This window comes from Emys orbicularis, chromosome 2 (genome assembly GCF_028017835.1).
Source record: "Emys orbicularis isolate rEmyOrb1 chromosome 2, rEmyOrb1.hap1, whole genome shotgun sequence".
Taxonomy (NCBI): domain Eukaryota; kingdom Metazoa; phylum Chordata; order Testudines; family Emydidae; genus Emys; species Emys orbicularis.
Genome location: NC_088684.1, coordinates 178565002 through 178580920, shown reverse-complemented (window position 1 = coordinate 178580920; position 15919 = coordinate 178565002).

Sequence of the window (15919 nt, the reverse complement as noted above, 5' to 3'; positions counted from 1 at the left end):
GTATACAAATGCTAAAAGTCTAAATACTAAGACAGGTGAACTTGAGTGCCTGGTATTAAATGAGGATATTGACATAACAGACCTCACAGAAACTTGGTGGAGCAATGATAATCAATAGAACATGGTAACACAGGGTACAAAATATATAGGAATGACAGAGTAAATGGTGCTGGTGAGGGAGTGGCACTATATGTGAAAGAAAGCAGAGAATCAAATATAGTAAAAATCTTAAATGAAACAAACTGTACCACAGAAGCTCTATGGATAGAAATTCTATGCTTGAATAATTATTCAATATTATAATCAGAGTATAACAGCAGGAATATACTGACCAAGAGGGTAACAATGATTGTGAATTGCTAAGGGAGATCAGAGAGGCTACAAAAACAGAAAATTCAATAATAATAATTTTTTTTCTAAATTGAAATCTCATCCATACACACAAAATGGAAGGGTCTAAATTAGCCTTTCTCACTTAAGAAAGAGATCTTGGAGTCAACATGGATAGTTATCTGAAAATATTTGCTCAATGCGCAGCAGCAGTCGAAAAAGCTAACAATGTTAGAAACCATCAGGAAAGGGGTAGATACTAAGACAGAAAATATAATGCCACTATATAAATCCATTGTACGCCCACATCTTAAATATTGAGTGCAATTCTGGTTGCCCCATCTCAAAAAAGGTATTTCAGAATTGGAAAAAGTACAAAGAAGGGCAACGAAAATGATTAGAAATCTGGAGCTACTTCTATATGAAGAGAGATTAAAAAGACTGGGACTGTTCAGCTTAGAAAAGAGACAACGAAGGGGGATACGATAGAGATCTATAAAATCATGAGTGGTGTGGAAAAAGTGAATAAGGAAATATTTTTTACCCTTTCACATCACAAGAACCAAGTGTCAAGCAATGAAATTAATAGGCAACAGGTTTAAAGCAAACATAAGGAAGTACTTCTTCTAGGGTTGCCAGGCTTCCAGTTTTCAAAAAGGGACCCTAAAGGCTCTGGTCAGCCAGGCAATTAAAAGTCCGGTCAGTGGCACAGCGGGGCTAAGGCAGGCTCTGTGCAGCTCCCCAGAAGTGGCCGGCATGTCCCTGTGGCCCCTAGGCACAGGGGCAATCATGGAAGCTCTGCGTGCTGCCCCTGCCCCCAGCGCTGGCTCCGCAGCTCCCATTGGCCAGGAAACACACCAATGGGAGCTGCGGGGGCAGTGCCTGTGGGTGCGGGCAGTGCACACCGTGCAGCACCGCCTGGCCAGTGGCCGCGACTGCACCTAGGGACCGGACATGCTGGCCGCTTCCGGGAGCAGTGGGGAGCCAGGGCAGGCAGGGTTCCTTAGCCCCACTGTGCCACCGCCTGGGAGCCGCCTGAGGTAAGTGCTGCCCAGTCGGAGCCCACACTCCGAAACCGCTGCCCCAGGTTGGAACCCCCTCCTGCACCCTAACTCCCTCCCAGACCCCACACTCCCCACCTCAACCCCTTGCCCCAGGTCAGAACCTCCTCCCGCACCCAAACTCCCTCCCAGAGCCTGCACACCCTCCAGCTCTCCAACCCTCTACCCCCAGCCCTGAGCCCCTTCCCACACTCCAAACCTCTCATCCCCGGCCCCACCCCAGAGCCCACATCCCCAGCTGGAGCCTGCACCCCCTCCCACACCCCAGCCCCCTGCCCCAGCCCTGAGCCCGCTCCCACACTCCAAATCCCTCAGCCCCACCCCAGAGCCCCCTCCTGCACCCCAAACCCATATCCCCAGCCCCACCCCAGAGCTTGCACCCCCAGCTGGAGCCCTCACCCTCTCCCGCACTCCAATCCCCTGCCCCAGCCCAGTGAAAGCAAGTGAGGGTGGGGGAGAGTGAGTGGCGGAGGGAGGGGGCTGGAGTGAGTGGGGGCGAGGCCTCAGGGCAGGGGTGGGGCCTCAGGGCAGGGGCAGGGCAGATATCATTTTTTAAAAATTAAGTTTCTAGCCCTTCCTCTTAATGTAAATTGAAAATATAAATCTGGACCTGGCCTGTGAAATTGTCACCAGCGGAACAGTGACTCTTCTAAAGGTATGAACTCATCTCTTCCCTACCCTATTCATCCCAGGGACATGTGAATTTCAAAGCCTATGGGATGCAATTTAAATGATAACGCTGGTTAGTATGGCTATTCCAAATAAAACCTCACAATGGGAATCCAGCCATCTGTTAAAACATCGGCAAGGCCAGTGGTAGGCAGGAAGGCCAGGGACGGGAGGCTGTGATATTTGCTTATCGTTGACCTTCAGTGTATGGGAACAAGGGCCTGAACCTTTGTCTACACTACAAAACGTTGGCACTGCAAGCACCTGCCATGTTTGTATCACACCTCGTGTCCATGTACAAAAGTGCTTGTAAGGGTGAGTTTGGCTTCCATTTGCCAGATTGTGTTTCATCTAACAGAGCATTTCCTGGCCATGGGCTCTCCTCTCTCCCACACTTCTCCCTGTCTCTACTGAGGCAGTTAGTGCAACCAGAGGTGACAGGCAGGAACAGTTGTGTACTTAGGGGAATGCAAAGACTGCTGTTGTGGCTGACTCCCTGCTTAGGGATTTTGAGGGACAGAGGCTCTTTTCACTTATCTGTGTACAACCACACAGGGGCCAGGTACAGCCTGTCCCTGTGATGTGGAATCTGTACTAAGGCAGGGCAGTGATAAGCTTTGGGTGGTGGACTGATACACTTTGCTTATAGGTCTTTTGTGCATTAATTATTAACTATCTACCTCTTTGGTAAACTCAGAACCTTCGAGGCACCATCGTCTGGAGGAAGCAGCTACCTTAAAATCCAGTGTGAAAGTCTAATGACATAAATCACCAGTTTAATGCTCTTAAAGATTTGTATCTCACTGAAACATAAACTGTCCTTATCAGTTCTAATGTACTTTCTATGACTGTGGTAAACATTCTTCCCTTTTGTGTGGGTGAGGTGTCCTGAGGAAAGAAAGAAAGAGATTGAGGAGGATTCTGGGAGGAGAGAGAAAATTGAAGGATATCCTGGAGGCAAGAGAGAAAAAAGATCTGAATGAAGTCCTAAGAGGAGAACATACATCTGTCTGCCTGCCTTCTGGCCTGTCCATTGATCATCTACTTATCTATCTAGATGGTTGCCACTAAAAAGTCAGCATTCGCACACAGTTACCACACATGGGATCAGAATTCCATAGAATTTTCCCTATATTTAGCATGGGAAATAAATGAGATATCAAAAATACTACACCTCTACCCTGCTATAACGCAACCCGATATAACACTAATTCAGATATAATGCGGTAAAGCAGTGCTCGGGGGGGGGCGGGGCTGCGCACTCCGGTGGATCAAAGCAAGTTCGATATTACACGGTTTCACCTATAACGCGGTAAGATTTTTTGGCTCCTGAGGACAGCGTTATATCAAGGTAGAGGTGTACTGTGTTGTAGCTGTGGGTAAATGTTGACTTTTAAATGACAACTACTGCTTGTCTTTTTAGTGCTCCTAACACCATAAAATGAAGTATTATTGTTGCCTGAGACTATCTTCTTGCTCCTGTCTTAGTTAGGTTATATTCATACAGCTCATTCTAGGATGAATACGTTGAGGAGAGGAAAAATCTCACTGGCCATTTTGTAGCCTCCTTTGTTGAGTAACAAAGCGGTATATCTTGCATTGTGCTACAGAGGAGATGGGGGATTGTTTGTATGAGGGGAAGAGGAATGTAAACTGGAAAGATAGGAGGACCTGAAGGGAGAGAGACAGAACAAGAAAACATGACATGTTGAAATAAATGTAACAATTTCCCCTCACAGTGTGCACTGGGGTGGGGGGTACCCAAAACTCACCCTCACTGGGTGCTCGTGCACAATGCCACATTGACTGCTTTTTGTGCATTGAATTTTTCTTTCTCTACTGCCTTTTAATCTCACAAAACACTTTATAACCTTCACTCACCACTGAAAAGCAACTCTCTCTATCGTAGTTGCCTAACAGCCTACAGCAACACTATACAATAGTACAGGGAAGGAAATGAAGAATATTACAGTATCTAATTGAATTTACTGGAGGAATTTAAGAAAAATCAGACAAAAATGTAATTACTTCTTTGGAGCTGAGTGAGAGATTCCATGACAACACTCCAACTTATTAGAATGAATTGAAGATAAGAGTGGGGTGGGTGTAAATTGAAAGACAAAGGAATTTACAAAGGAATTACAAAGGATTCCATATATAAAAGCTATTTAAGGTAGGGGAGTGACATAATCATGATTCATTCTTCATTGAATCCCCGCCCAAGGTGACTGCTGAAAACATCTAAAAAACAAAGACTGAACCAGGGGAGAAGGACTGAGTCCAGGCTGGAAGGTTGTTTTGCCTGCGAATGAAATATCTGAAGGTTTAAACTGCAGCTGGCCTTCAAGAATCCCTGCAATCTCCCTAAAACAACATTTAGGGTGAAAAATTACTACTTGTAACCAGTTTCTTTAATATTTTAAGATTAGATTGCTGGGTAATCTGCTTTGATCTGTTTGCTATCCCTTATAATCACTTAAAATCCATCTTTTGTAGCTAATAAACTTGTTTTTGTTTTCTCTAAGACCAGTTTGTAGAATTCATAACTGGGGGCAAAAAGCTGTGCGTATCTTCCTCCACATGGAGGGAAGGGGTGAATTTAATGAGTTGACGCTGTACAGTTCTCTGTGGAGCGCAAGACGCTACAATTTTGGGTTTACACTCCAGAGGGGATGTGCACTTGAGTGCTGGGCAATTCCTTAACTGAGCCTTCCCATGCAGAGCTGATCTCAGCATCTGTGTGTATAGCTGCAGCTGGATGTGTCCCTACCTGTGTGTGTGCTGGTAAAGTGCAGTCTGAAGCCTGAGGGAGGGCTTGGTTGATTTGCCTCAGCAGTACAGTGTAAAGGGACCCAGGCTGGTGGGTCAGGTGGGGTCAGTGGTACCCCAGCTCCAACTGGCACCCAGGGGGGGAACCTGTCATAATGTCCCCTTTTTAACTTTGTACCCTTAGGTGGAAAAGACAGACGTGTGTGTGTGTTTGGGGGAGGGGATACCTTTTTTGAAATCTGGGGCAGAGCCCTGTGTATTTCATAGCCATGGAATTTTCCCTGGAATTCATCCCTTGAATCAGAAGTATGCTCCAGAATTGCAGCTTTCATTACCTAATAATTATTAAAAAATCTTTCTTGCCAGAATATTTGTGAAGTTAATCTTGAAAACATGAATCAAGTGTAAACTGATGCAGTCTTGCTTCCCTGAGTCTGAAGACAGCCTGAAACAACAGCTCAGACACGTGAAATCTCCCATTCATTTCAATGTATTGCTTAACTCTAAAATCTAAAAATGAACATTTAAAATCCAATGTTAACTGTTTCACTGTTGGTCATTTTAGCAGAAACATTTTAAAGGTATGGCAAAGCTTCTTTATGGGGATAGATTAAAAAGACTGGGACTTTTCAGCTTGCAAAAGAGATGACTAAGGGGGGGATATGGTAGAGGTCTATAAAATCTTGACTGATATGGAGTGATATGGACTGATAAGGAAATGTTATTTACTTCTTAACATAACACAAGAACCAAGGGGTCACCCAATGACATTAATAGGCAGCAGGTTTAAAGCAAACAAAAGGAAGTATTTCTTCACACACCACACAGTCAACCTGTGGAACTCATTGCCCCAGGGGGTGTTGTGAAGGCCAACATTATAACAGGGTTAAAACAAGAACTAGATAAGTTCATGGAGGATAGGTCCATCAATGGCTATTAGCCAAGATGGTCAGGGATGCAACCCCATGCTCTGTGTGTCCCTTGCCTCTGTTTGCCAGGAATGGATGACGGGATAGATTACTTGATAATTGCCTGGTTCTGCTCATTTCCTTTGAGGCCTGTGGCATTGGCCACTGTCAGAAGACAGGCTACTGGGCTAGATGGACCATTAGTCTGACCTAGTATGGCTGGCCATTATTATGTTATGTTCTGAAACATCCAGCTAACGTACATAACCCACAATCCCAAACTGCACCCCCACCTCTCCAGATTCCAAAATTTAGGTCCAGCTTGCCCTGGAACACATGGAGCCTTGATCTAGGGCAGCAGAAAAGGTAAAACCATCACTGGCTAGATCACTTTTGTCAGGGGTTGAATTGGGAAGATAAAAGTAGTGGTATTCTTCCAAGTTCCACCCACAAACTAAGCTCTGCCCACTGAAGACAAAAAAATGAAATATCATGCAAATTAGATTGTGCTGCGGTTCAAAATATGAGCATGCATGCTCTGAAGGGCTTTGCTGGGATTGGCTTCCCCTCAGTGAGGCTCAGATACATTCTTGGGCTCTCCTGGACTTTTTGGACTTGTCTGTCCTTGGTGGGACTCTAATGCCCTGCTAGGTTCCACAGTTTGTCTCACTCTGGCTGGGTTCTGCTAGTCCCCTTGGGCTTTGCTTTGTGCTGCTGGAGTAAAAAAAGTGATGGTACCCAAGCACCACCCACTTGTGGTACCAGTATGAGATGGCACTCTCACTAGATTGCATATATCTTCATAATATGTTCCTTCATTCTCTTGTAAAATTTACCCAGTGTAGCTAAGGGTTAAGGATCTGATCCTACAAACACTGTGATTGGACTTAGTGCTTACCACTAGGTATAGCCCCATTGCCTTTATCTAGCAATAAACCTGATTTCAGAATCTGGCCCTAAGCCAAAACCAAAGTACTGAATAGAAATGAAAAAAGGACATGAGGCTCTTACAATTGAATTTATGCACTCATGCAATGCCAAGATTTATACTTCATTTATCTTTGCCTGGGAATAAATGAAGATAGCCTCATAATTGTCCATACATTGTACTTTTTGTTGCACAGTGCAGAAATGTGTTCATATAATTGTAAAAATAAATTTGTATTAAGTTAAAATATGGTATGTGCATTTAATTTTATTACTCATTGTTTGAATAAATACATGTATGCTTATTTCCCAGTGTCTAACTGAATGTCTCATGTAAAGTTTTGAAAAATTGGCAATTGTGTGATTCTTAGGGTATGTCTATACTAAAAACTTAAGTTGACCTATATTAGGTCAACTTACAGCCACCGCAGTAATTAGTGCGGTAGTGCATGTACACACTCCTTGGGTTGGTGGTGCGCATCCTCACCAGGAGCACTTTCTCTGACCTAAGAGGGGCAGTGTGGGGAGCTGAGAGCCTTGTCTCTCAACTTCACTGGCAGCTCTCTGCCAGGAACCTGGCTGCCTCACACACTCCCAGTTGGGCTGGCTCCCCTACCCCCTTGGCTCTCCTTTCCCTGTGGGAGTGGGGTCCAGCTGCCCTGGCTTCTCGCCCCAGCTCCCAGCCAGGAGTTGGTCCAGTTGCTCGGTCTTCTTGCCCCAGCTCCTATCTGGAAGTGGGATCCAGCCACCAGCTCTCCAGGGGTATGAGGGGCAGCTGAACTCTAGCTGCCCGGCTTTCTGGGCACAGAGATATACAATTGACAAGAGAGCTAACAGCCGATATAAGTAACACAGCGTCTACACAGACACTGCGTCGCCCTAACTACACTGACATAAGCCCTATGTCTCTCGTGGAGGTAGTTATTAGGGCGGTGTAGTATGGCACTTATATCGGCGGGACAAGGATGTAGTATAGACTCTGACATAATTAGGTTGACGTAAGATGCCGTACATCAACCTAACTATGTAGTGTAGACCAGCTCTAAGGTTGTCGTTTCTGTTTTTCAATTTATGATCAGTTCTATTTTTTATATTTCTGTTAGCTCATCTCAGATTCATAGGAGGAAACTTGATGGCCTTTCCTCATAATAGATAGTGTTAAAACCTGGAATTAACTTGCTTAATCTGTGTTACTTAAAATATACAGCAGTGTGGAATTGAACTTTCATAAACCAATATAAACTAACCCCTGATTTATTTATTTTCAGGTCATATGTGCTGCTTTAATCATAAATACATACAAAGATGACTATAATTAAAATATCTTTTTGCTATCTGTGCTAATAGTCATGTTATTGGATATACCATATTTTCTCTGTATTCTATAGCCATTGTTTCAGTAAACAATCCCTCTGTGATATTAGCTGTATAATAATTTACAATTCAAAATAAAATATCAGCAGTTTCATCCATTAGAGAGAATAATAAAGACATAATAAAGTTTAACAATATGATAATTTAGCATGAAGTTTTTATAGCCTCCATGTAAATGTTAAAATCTATAAAATTTTTATATTGTGAAAAGTTGCACAAAACAGTAACGAAAGAAAAAAGAAAGCAATGTTAACCCTGAGTGTGTGATTACTCCACATTGCAATTTCTTTTCATGGTCTGAAAAATGGTGTATAGAAATAAGTATTTTGAATAGTTTCTTCATAGTTCATCTTATTTACCATCAATGGTAGAAGTAAACTAAGAAAAACTGCAGACCACGATATTAGGAAGTGGAGAAACAGTAAAACCAAATTGCTCTCTCTCACTCTCTTCCTTTCCTTTGTTCACTTCCAGCATCCCCCGCATACCCACTCAGTGAGAAAACATTCTCCTACTTCCCCTCCAAATAGTTATCCCCTTATTCTGCTTAATATGCGTTTTCTCTTTGTTGGTCTCTTCTAATCAACTGGGGTTCCAGTTGTATTCAGGCAAATATATGAGTTGGGGGATTTCCCTTTGTAACTACTTTGCTCTTGTTTCATCTTCTCACCCGTCAGCTCTTATATGGGGTGTGGGGAGTGAATTTAAATCCTTTATTAAAGGCTAAATCCAGTGGCGTAGCCAGCATGAGATATTTGAGTGGGCAATTAAGGGGGGGGCTGGGGGGGCAGGAGGGATGGGGAGCCTGCCCACCCAGCCTCCCTGTAAATATACGGGGAGCGATGGATGGACCCTCTGACCAGGGGCTCCCCAGGGCCCTGGGCATGCACCCAGCTCTGGGAGGAGACGCTGTTCTCCAGTGTGCATGGCTACCGGCTCCCTTCCAGGTCCCACTGCCCCATGCCAGGCCCGGCTCTCCCAGGCGGTGGGCCTACATTTTTTGAAGATGTCCTCTACCACCGCCGGCCACCCGCTCGCTCGCCCTCCTCCCAGTGGCAAATTAGCCACTGGGCTAACCTGGGGCCCTGGAAAAATGGGCGCTCCCACACTCCTACCCGCTCTGCCCACTGGGGAGTGGGGTGGGAGCACTGGGGCTTGCTCCACTCCGCCCGCCCTACCAGTGCTCCAGCCTGGGAGTGGGGTCAGGGCGCAGGGTCTGCCAGAGCCAGAGCAGAGCTGGGGTCTGGGCCTGCATGCTAAGTGGGTGAGCCACGGCCCACCCATGGCTATGTCCCTGGTCAGATCTTACATTGATTTTTTCAAAAAACTGCCAATGCCTTCCATGGCAAAATTGGGCCTTATTAATATCAGCGCCTTGTTTGGGGATTATCTCCTGCCATAGAACCTCTGTCTTTCTGTGCCTTTACTCATTCTTCCTCTCCATGGTATGTGGTCTTATTGTGTCTCCTTTTTGTCATCTAACAAATGTATTTGGCATGTGTAAGAAGCTATTCATTTTTAAGCCTTTAAACAAAAGAGAAAATATGAGCATAAAGGATGCACATTTCTGAACTGTAGTCTTGGGTCCCCATAAGGACCTGGGAACGCAGAGCCTGGGTCTGCAGAACCTGGGAGAGCAGATATTCCCACAATGCCACCAGGTGGCTATGCAGAGGTACAGCCAGGTAGTACTGTACTGTGGAGAGTAGGCACCACAGGAAGTACCATCCAAGAGACCCCGAGTGATGGCACCCTGCAGCCCTCTGATTGGCCAAGCACCCTGTTTAACCCCAGAGGTTGCCCTAGGAAGTTGTCTGGGCCACCACAAAGACTTTGGTGTGCTGTAATGCCAGACTTTGCTTGATCTCTTGCTCTCTGGTCTCTGACTCCAGCCTGAGTCTGACTCTGATTCCTGCCTCCTAATTCTAGCCTGGTACTGCCCCTGATCTCTGGTCTCCAACTCCAGCCTGACACTGACCCTGACTCTTGCCTCCTGATTCCACACTAGTACTACCTCTCATCCCTGACCCTGGCCTGACGCTGAATCTGACTACTGCTTATGGGACCTGGCTCTTGCAATTCCTCCAACTCCTGCCCTGATGAGCAAACCTCAGCCCAGCTGTGACCGCTAGGCCAGATCGCCTATGCCCATCTATCAATCCACTCAATATTTTTTTCAGGTACTTATTTTTGTTAAACACTAATGCTTTACATGATTGTTGTGTCCTGCAGCTCTGAGATTGAAGCAGTTCTACAGAGTAAAACACAGAACACACACATGGTGGAGGTCAGGAAATCAAACATTAACATTGCACTATTTCTTTGTGTCTGTTTACTGCGGCACCGAATTTAAGCAATCAGTCCTCTACAGATAAAGATAAGGTAAAAAGGGAAACATGGGGTGAAAACACAATCTATGCCTGAATACCAACAAGACGATCAGTGCTTAGAAATTTTCAAGAAAAGTAAAGAGGGGAGTGAAGAGGATGCATTGCGCTGCAAGTACTGCAGCACTGAGGTTAGTGCTCGCGCTGACAGAATAAAGGAGCATGCCGAAAGCAAGTGACACAAGAAGCTTTAAGAAGACAGTCAGCTTAGGGATAAACAGTCAGTATCAGGAGCTTGCACCAGGGCTTTAATGAAAAAGAGGACACAGCACGATTGTGTCAATGAATTTGTGTGTGCTCTTTGTTTCGCTGGACAACCGCAGTTAATTGCAAAGGGGCTTATTGGTGACTTTGTGCGACAATACTGTCCAGCAGCAAAAACCCTTCCTAGTGCAGACAGCCTCACTCATAAGTACCTGGAAGAAAATGATGATGCTTTATATCTAAACTGATGGAATGAATTGATGGAAATGTGGTGTCTAGTCTGATTTTTGATGAGTCTCCTGATGCTTTGGACTGTCCAATTCTTGGCCTTTTGTTTTAATTTTTTGACTTCAAAATGAATAAACCCACATTATTTTGTGCTGATGTGACATTCATACCCTCGGCTGACACCCGTTTAGTCGACGCAGCAATAACTGTATGTTTGAGATGTGTGAGATGTACCAACAAACTTGGGAAAACATGGCCCCAACTAACACAGATTCTTCTTCCTACACGGCTAAATTTGCACAGGAGATTAAACTCAATCAGAAATTGGAGCTGCTACATATTACCTGTCCTGCTCGTCTGATTAATGTTGCACTGTCAGCATCTACTGCTACAGAAGAAATGAAAGACATGAATTATTGCATCATTGGATTTGCCCCCTTTCTCCTCTGGCCTGTCATATCCCACCCCTCTGTGCCTGGGGTAGGTGGGTGTGGGGCTGCTGTGGTGGCAGTACAGAGGCTCCCTGCACCGGGGGGGGGGGGAATGGGAGCACTAAGGGGCCGCAGGGCAATGCTGAACTGGGTCCTCTGCATTATATAGTGACAAGAAGGGGAAAAATGAAAATAAAAAAGAGGAAAGCCAACAAGATACCTTCGGCTGCTGAATGTGATGTCAGTCAGAAAACACTGAGTGAGCAGAGAATTTCCCCACAGTAATGATGTCCATGGAACAGCTCTGACTCATATGGAAGTGTTTAATCATAATAAAATAGATTACTGATTCACCCTTGGAAGACCACATAATTCCTGTGTGAATTTCACAGAGGCCTCATCTTTGCTAGGAAAAAAAGGTGTGTTCTTAACTCATGAACTCACTCAAGGTAAAATCCTAGGGAAGACAATGCAGCTTGTAGTTTGCAGATGAATTAGCAGGTCAAGGTACAGATTGTGAGGGAGCCTACTCTTTACCTCTATCTGTTAACATATGTAAACTACAAATTGCCTTCTCTTCACTAGGATTTTATCTTGAGTGAGTTAACTCAAATTAAAAACACACCTTTTTAGCCTAGTGAAGAGGAGGCCTTAGGGACTAGCTAATCTCCAGGTTTTTTAGTTTGTGGCACTGTGCTGGGCATCAGGAAAGTTTTCTATCTGCTGGGAAGGGGCACTGCATTGGATTCATGCTTGCACCCCAGGAGAATCCTCCTTTCTCCCTAGAGCTACCCTTCCAGTGTACCATTCTCCTTTCCTACTAGTTATCAATGCCATCTCTAGGCTGGGCACCAACAATGGCTAGATATGCACATCATGACAGACAGGGCAGGGAACAATTGATGCAGAGCTTCAACTGACCCTGTGTAGGAAGACAAGGCTGGCAGCAGGCGAGAAGTGAAGCTCTTTCTATTTCAGATTTTCTTGGGATGTTGGAGTAAGCCATTGTCTTCGTTGCAAGGCAAGAGGGAACAAGATGTGGGAAGGAAGGCAGATCTTGTGGGGGAGCAGAGAGAGGGAATCAAGACAAACATATTTTTCCTCAGGCAGAATGCTGAGGACAAGTTGCACAGTCTGCCTCTGGAACTTGTTGCCATGGAATGTTGAGGAGGCCAAATGTATAACTGGGTTAAAAAAAGAATTAGATAACTTCATGAAGGACAGGTCCATCAATGTCTAATAGCCAAGATAGTCAGGGATGCAACCTCATGCTCTCGGTGTTCCTAAACCTCCAACTGCCAGACACTAGGGCTTGGTCTACACTAACCCCCCAAGTCGAACTAAGGTACGCAAATTCAGCTACGTTAATAACGTAGCTGAATTCGACATACCTTAGTTCGAACTTACCGCGGTTCAGACGCGGTCCACACGTGGCAGGCAGGCTCCCCGTCGACTCCGCGGTACTCCTCTCGCTGAGCTGGAGTACCGCAGTCGACGGCGAGCACTTCCTGGTTCGACTTATCGCGTCCAGGCCAGACACGATAAGTCGAACCCAGAACTTCGATCCCCAGCCGCCGAACTAGCGGCTGGGTGTAGACCAGCCCTAGGACTGAACAACAAGGGATGGATCACTTGAAATTGCCGTTCTGTTCATTCCCTTTGAAGCATCTGGCACTGGCCATTGTCAAAGACAGGATACTGGGCTAGCTGGACCATTGGTCTGATCCAGTATGGCCAGTCTTATGGTCAAGTAAACTTGTCTTCAGGTTTCTGAAGGGTTTAGGGTCCTTTAATAAGATTGGTAGGCAGCATAGTAACAGCTCCTCAGACTTCAGCTAGAGAAGTCTTTGGCAGCTGTTGCGGGAGGATACAGCCCATGAAAGTGTTTCTTGTTAAAAAGCATATAAACCACAAGTATTTATGTGATGAAATCTGTTCATTGTATAAAGTATTGTTGCATAAAACTACTGTAGGTACTGATTTTATTTTTTCAGTGCAAGTGTAGTGAGGAGGTCTGGAGCACTAGGTGTAGCTAATTCCCCCCTTTGAACTCACTTTTACAGGTCTGTGACAGTGAAGAGGTGTGGCCTCCTTCAGAGACTGACAGGGAGGGACAGCCTCGCAGCCTACAGTATATTTATGGTCCTGATCCTACAAACAACTTATTGCCCATCACAAGTACTTACTTCCAGAAGTAGTAGTCCTGGCAGCAATCTCTGCACTCAGTAGTATTTACTGGATTGTTCCCTATTTGCATAACAGCAAAACTTGAAAAACTCATGGCAGAGAGAAAGTTGGAGGGGATGAGTGGGCTGACTGGGGCCACATCACCTGGAGCTGCTGGCTTCTCTTCCTGAGACAAATAAGTAAGCTGGTAAATAGTGGTCATGGGTTTGCTGCTCTTACAAAAGAAGGAAGTGGGGGGGAAGTGGCTTGGACGTTGAGGCACAGCAGAGAGGGAACTGAACTGCAGTGGCCCAGCTGGAGAGCTGCAGCCAGAAAGACCGAGAAAGCGAAGACATTGTCACCCGGGAGGAGTCCTGGGGCACCGCTCTATCCCAGAGCAGGGACAGAGAGAGTGCAGCCACACACACTCGGCCAAGGGGGCGCTCATGAGAGGTGAGTATGCCCTGTTACAATAGGACAGACAGAAAACTGCTTGGGGATAAAGAGGGAGGGACATAATGTGTAGGAGAGACAGTAGAGAACAGAAGACAGCATAGTGGGGAGCAAAAGGATATGATGGGTGGAGAATGCATAAAAAGCTACACGATCCGTAATAGGAAATAAAGCAGAGTGAAACAATATAATAAAAGATCAGGAGACAGAAATGTACTTGTAAAAAGTTTAATAGAAAGTTGATTGACAATGCTACAGTTATGAAGAGTCCACAGATGTTTTGTTCCTTTAAATTGCAGGGATCGTGGGATTTCAGAGGCTCAGTGACAGATGTTTTCAAATGGGCTAGTAGGTGTCAAGGAAATTTTTCAATCCCTGGATGAGAACACTATGTTAAATTACAGGTTTCAGAGTAGCAGCCGTGTTAGTCTGTATCCGCAAAAATAACAGGAGTACTTGTGGCACCTTAGAGACTAACAAATTTATTAGAGCATAAGCTTTCGTGGGCTACAACCCACTTCTTCGGATGCATACGAAGAAGTGGGTTGTAGCCCACGAAAGCTTATGCTCTAATAAATTTGTTAGTCTCTAAGGTGCCACAAGTACTCCTGTTATTTTTATGTTAAATTAAACTACTTCAATTCCAACAGCTTCCTGAGCTGAATTGGGACAGGACCTCCTTCCCTTCTAGATGCTATAGGCCTTCCCACTTAAAGGTAAGTGTGAAGTCCTTGGTCCATGCTCCATCCCAGATGCTGTAGCCATATAATGATTGAAAGCTCAGCATGGACCATTATTGATTTTATAAGTATGCCATAGATTGGGTCTGCTGAGTCAAGTTCCACAACAGTCCTTAAGGATGTGAGAAGTATCACATAGACTTGGGTTAGCATGGAGAGAATAGAGACCAAGGGCAATTCTTGTCTGAGAAGTGGCAACACAGAACAAAGGGGGGGGGGAGGAGAGAGAGAGAGAGAGAGAGTGTGAGTGAGTGAGTGAGTGTGTAAGTCCTGATAGAGGAATCACTGTACCTACAAAGCTTTTCCTGCCTAAACCAATGGGAATGAGAAGTTATACCTGCTCACACCCACTGACAAATGTATTGCTCACATAATGCTTTTTACATGAAAAGGCACACAGAAATTTTAGACGTATGCTTTGACAACAAAAATTTTCTGAATTGACATGGGTTTTTTTTCCCCTCCTCCTTTTGGCTTTCATACTAAAAATACTAGCCCTTTACACGTTTTTTCATTAGTGGCTTCATTCCTGGTTTTTGAAAAATACTAGCTGTGAAAATTTCCTTTTGCTTGAAAACTGACACCCTATGGGGGGAAGTATTTACTAATTCCTCAAATATTTATTTTTAGGAAATAAGAACACAAGAAAATATTTTTGAAATTTTTTGAAGTTTCTAATAAGTTATTTAAAATCTTTTGAGCTGGAAAAGTGTAAACTGAATTTCCTTCAAAATTTCAGGAAAAAGCCCTTTTCCTCCCAAGAGTCCATCTTAAAATTTTGAAAACATAAGGTTGTTTTTTTTAAAGATACCAGGGGACTTTGTAATTAAATTCTCATTACATTAACTATTCCCTGGTGGCTTTGCAATTGTCACAGAAAGACGGTAACAGTTTATACGCAATGCAATACATCACCCCAGCATCACTGCAACTGTCAGTGAAAATCCGATGCAACATCGTACCATGGTTGGTGTAAAGTCCAGCAAACAATTTCAACTAAGTATATATACACCACTGACAAGTTTGCATGACTTGTATTAGTGAGTTCAATAAAATGCTAATCATTTTAAAGTTGAAGCTGCCATCAATGAATGCTATCTAGTAGATATTGGTGTACTTAACACTCAATGTTATTTATTGTCAAGGCCCTGTAAGATTCATTAGACCTAAATTATGCAGCAGGGACTTGGATTTGTGTGGAAATAGGCACCAACCACCCCAAACTTTCTCCTCCTCTTCAGCTCTCTCACCATCCATATCAATTGTCTCCTG